This window comes from Pan paniscus, chromosome 6 (assembly GCF_029289425.2).
Source record: "Pan paniscus chromosome 6, NHGRI_mPanPan1-v2.0_pri, whole genome shotgun sequence".
Classification (NCBI taxonomy): domain Eukaryota; kingdom Metazoa; phylum Chordata; class Mammalia; order Primates; family Hominidae; genus Pan; species Pan paniscus.
The window spans coordinates 124,092,967-124,098,966 of NC_073255.2; positions in this window are offsets into that span (position 1 = coordinate 124,092,967).

Genomic DNA, 6,000 nt, shown 5'->3' on the forward strand with positions numbered 1-6,000 from the left:
CACCGCTATCTCTATCAACATGGAAATATCTGCACAGCCATCTGTAAAACATGGAAATACCTCTACAGTCATCTGTATAAACATGGAAATATCTACACCGCAATCTCTATAAACATGGAAATATCTGCAGAGCCATCGGTAATACATGGAAATACCTCTACAGTCATCTGTATAAAAATGGAAATATCCACAATGCCATCTGTATACACATGGAAATATCTACACAGCCGTCTGTATAAACATGTAAATATCTACACTGCTATCTCTATAAACATGGAAATATCTACACCGCAATCTCTATAAACATGAAAATATCTACACCGCCATCTCTATAAACATGAAAATATCTACACTGTCATCTCCATAAACATGGAACTAACTACTCCGCCATATGTATAAACATGGAAACATCTACACCGCCATCTGTGTGAATGAGGAAATATCTACAATGCCATCTGTATAAAGATATAAATATCTGCACCGCGAGCTGTATAAACATGGAAATATCTACATTGCTATCTGTATAAACGTGTAAATACCAACACATCTATCGGTATAAACATGGAAATATCTACAACGCCATCTATATAAACATGGAAATATCTACACCGCTATGTCTATAAACATGGAAATACCTACACCGCTATCTCTATAAACATGGAAATATCTACACCGCTATCTGTATAAACATGGAAATATCTACACCGCGATCTGCATAAACATGGAAATATCTACACCGCGATCTGTATAAACATGGAAATATCTTCAGCACGATCTGTATAAACATGGTAGTATCTACACCACCATCTGTATAAACATGGAAATATAAACACCGCCATCTGCATAAACATGGAAATAGCTACAATGCCATCTGTAGAAAGATGGAAATATCTACACCGCAATCTTTGTAAACATGGAAATATCAACACCGATATCTGTAAAAACATGGAAATACCTACGCCGCTATCTGTATAAACATGGAAATATCTACACCGCGATCTGCATAAACATGGAAATATCTACAGCGCCATCTCTATAAACATTGAAATATCTACACTGCCATCTGTAAAAACATGGAAATATCTACACAGTCATCTGAATAAACATGGAAATATCTACACCACCATCTGTATAAACATGGAAATACCTACAATACCAGCTGTATACACATGGAAATATCTACACAGATATCTGTATAAGTATGGAAACATCTACACCGCCATCTGTATAAACATGGAAATATCTACACTGCCATCTGTAGAAAGATGGAAATATCTACACCGCTATCTCTATAAATATGGAAATATCTACACCGACATCTCTATAAATATGAAAATATCTACACTGCCATCTCTATAAAGATGGAAGTATCTACTCCGCCATGTGTATAAACACGGAAATATCTACACCACCATCTCTGAAAACATGGAAATATCTACACCGCTATCTGTATAAACATGGAAATATCTACACCGCCATCTGCATGTCCATGGAAATATCTATGCTGCCATCTGTATATACATGGAAATATCTACACCGCCATCTGTGTATAGATGGAAATATCAACAACGCCATCTGTACAAACATGGAACTATCTACACCGCTATCTCTATCAACATGGAAATATCTGCACAGCCATCTGTAAAACATGGAAATACCTCTACAGTCATCTGTATAAACATGGAAGTATCTACACCGCAATCTCTATAAACATGGAAATATCTGCAGAGCCATCGGTGAAACATGGAAATACCTCTACAGTCATCTGTATAAACATGGAAATATCTACAATGCCATCTGTATACACATGGAAATATATACACAGCCATCTGTATAAACATGTAAATATCTACATTGCTATCTCTATAAACATGGAAATATCTACACCGCCATCTCTATAAACATGAAAATATCTACACTGCCATCTCCATAAACATGGAACTAACTACTCTGCCATATGTATAAACATGGAAACATCTACACCGCCATCTGTGTGAATAAGGAAATATCTACAATGCCATCTGTATAAAGATATAAATATCGGCACCGCGAACTGTATAAACATGGAAATATCTACATTGCTATCTGTATAAACGTGTAAATACCAACACATCTATCGGTATAAACATGGAAATATCTACAACGCCATCTATATAAACATGGAAATATCTACACCGCTATGTCTATAAACATGGAAATACCTACACCGCTATCTCTATAAACATGGAAATATCTACACCGCTATCTGTATAAACATGGAAATATCTACACCGCGATCTGCATAAACATGGAAATATCTACACCGCGATCTGTATAAACATGGAAATATCTTCAGCACGATCTGTATAAACATGGAAATATCTACACCGCTATCTGTATAAACATGGTAATATCTACACCACCATCTATATAAACATGGAAATATAAACACCGCCATCTGCATAAACATGGAAATATCTACAATGCCATCTGTAGAAAGATGGAAATATCTACACCGCAATCTGTGTAAACATGGAAATATGTACACCGATATCTGTAAAAACATGGAAATATCTACACCGCTATCTGTATAAACATGGAAATATCTACACCGCGATCTGCATAAACATGGAAATATCTACAGCGCCATCTCAATAAACATTGAAATATCAACACTGCCATCTGTAAAAACATGGAAATATCTACACAGCCATCTGAATAAACATGGAAATATCTACACTGCCATCTGCATGACCATGGGAATATCTACGCTGCCATCTGTATAAACATGGAAATATCTACACCGCCATATGTGTATAGATGGAAATATCAACAACGCCATCTGTTCAAACATGGAAATATCTACACCGCTATCTCTATAAACATGGAAATATCTGCACAGCCATCTTTAAAACATGGAAATACCTCTACAGTCATCTGTATAAACATGGAAATATCTACAATGCCATCTGTATACACATGGAAATATCTACACAGCCATCTGTATAAACATGTAAATATCTACACTGCTATCTCTAAACATGGAAATATCTACACCGCCATCTCTATAAACATGAAAATATCTACACTGCCATCTCCATAATCATGGAACTAACTACTCCGCCATCTGTATAAACATGGAAACATCTACACCGCCATATGTGTGAATAAGGAATTATCTACAATGCAATCTGTATAAAGATATAAATATCTGCACCGCGAGCTGTATAAACATGGAAATATCTACATCGCTATCTGTATAAACGTGGAAATACCAACACATCTATCGGTATAAACATGGAAATATCTACAACGCCATCTATGTAAACATGGAAATATCTACACCGCTATGTCTATAAACATGGAAATACAAACACCGCTATCTCTATAAACATTTTAATATCTACACCGCTATCTGTATAAACCTGGAAATATCTACACCACTATCTGTATAAACATGGAAATACCTACACTGCGATCTGTATAAACATGGAAATATCTTCACCACGATCTGTATAAACATGGTAATATCTACACTACCATCTATATAAACATGGAAATATCTACACCGCCATCTGCATAAACATGGAAATATCTACAATGCCATCTGTAGAAAGGTGGAAATATCTACACCGCAATCTGTGTAAACATGGAAATATCTGCACCGATATCTGTAAAAACATGGAAATATCTACAGCTCCATCTCTATAAACATTGAAATATCTACACTGCCATCTGTAAAAACAAGGAAATATCTACACAGTCATCTGAATAAACATGGAAATATCTACACCACCATCTGTATAAACATGGAAATACCTACAATACCATCTGTATACACATGGAAATATCTACACAGACATCTGTATAAGTATGGAAATATCTACACCGCCATCTGTATAAACATGGAAATATCTACACTGCCATCTGTAGAAAGATGGAAATATCTACACCGCTATCTCTATAAATATGGAAATATCTACACCGCCATCTCTATAAACATGAAAATATCTACACTGCCATCTCCATAAAGATGGAAGTATCTACTCCGCCATGTGTATAAACACGGAAATATCTACACCACCGTCTGTGAAAACATGGAAATATCTACACGGCTATCTGTATAAACATGGAAATATCTACACCGCCGTCTGCATGTCCATGGAAATATCTACGCTGCCATCTGTATAAACATGGAAATATATACATGGCCATCTGTGTATAGATGGAATTAACAACGCCATCTGTACAAACATGGAAATATCTACACCGCTATCTCTATAAACATGGAAATATCTACACAGCCATCTGTATATACATGTAAATATCTACACTGCTATCTCTATAAACATGAAAATATCTACACGGCCATCTCTATAAACATGAAAATATCCACACTGCCATCTCCATAAACATTGAAGTAACTTCTCCGCCATCTGTTTAAACATGGAAACATCTACACCGCCTTCTGTGTGAATAAGGAAATATCTTCAATGCCATCTGTATAAAGATATAAATATCTGCACCGCGAGCTGTATAAACATGGGAATAACTAAATCGCTCTCTGTATAAACGTGGAAATACCAACACATCTTTCGGTATAAACATGGAAATATCTTCAACGCCATCTATATAAACATGGAAATACCTACACCGCTATCTCTATAAACATGGAAATATCTACACCGCTATCTGTATAAACATGGAAATATCTACACCGCGATCTGTATAAACTTGGAAATATCTTCACCACGATCTGTATAAACATGGAATTATCTACACCGCTATCTGTATAAACATGGTACTATCTACACCACCATCTATATAAACATGGAAATATCTACACCGCCATCTGCATAAACATGGAAATAGCTACAATGCCATCTGTAGAAAGATGGAAATATCTACACTGCAATCTGTGTAAACATGGAAATAAGTACACCGATATCTGTAAAAACATGGAAATAGCTACACCGCTATCTGTATAAACATGGAAATATCTACACCACGATCTGTATAAACATGGAAATATCTACAGCTCCATCTCTATAAACATTGAAATATCTACACTGCCATCTGTAAAAACAAGGGAATATCTACACAGTCATCTGAATAAACATGGAAATATCTACACCACCATCTGTATAAACATGGAAATACCTACAATACCATCTGTATACACATGGAAATATCTACACAGACATCTGTATAAGTATGGAAATATCTAGACCGCCATCTGTATAAACATGGAAATATCTACACTGCCATCTGTAGAAAGATGGAAATATCTACACCGCTAACTCTATAAATATGGAAATATCTACACCGCCATCTCTATAAACATGAAAATATCTACACTGCCATCTCCATAAAGATGGAAGTATCTACTCCGCCATGTGTATAAACACGGAAATATCTACACCACCATCTGTGAAAACATGGAAATATCTACACGGCTATCTGTATAAACATGGAAATATCTACACCGCCGTCTGCATGTCCATGGAAATATCTACGCTGCCATCTGTATAAACATGGAAATATCTACACGGCCATCTGTGTATAGATGGAAATATCAACAACGCCATCTGTACAAACATGGAAATATCTACACCGCTATCTCTATAAACATGGAAATATCTACACAGCCATCTGTATATACATGTAAATATCTACACTGCTGTCTCTATAAACATGAAAATATCTACACGGCCATCTCTATAAACATGAAAATATCCACACTGCCATCTCCATAAACATGGAAGTAACTACTCCGCCATCTGTTTAAACATGGAAACATCTACACCGCCTTCTGTGTGAATAAGGAAATATCTACAATGCCATCTGTATAAAGATATAAATATCTGCACCGCGAGCTGTATAAACATGGGAATATCTAAATCGCTATCTGTATAAACGTGGAAATACCAACACATCTTTCGGTATAAACATGGAAATATCTACAACGCCATCTATATAAACATGGAAATATCTACACCGCTATGTCTACAAACATGGAAA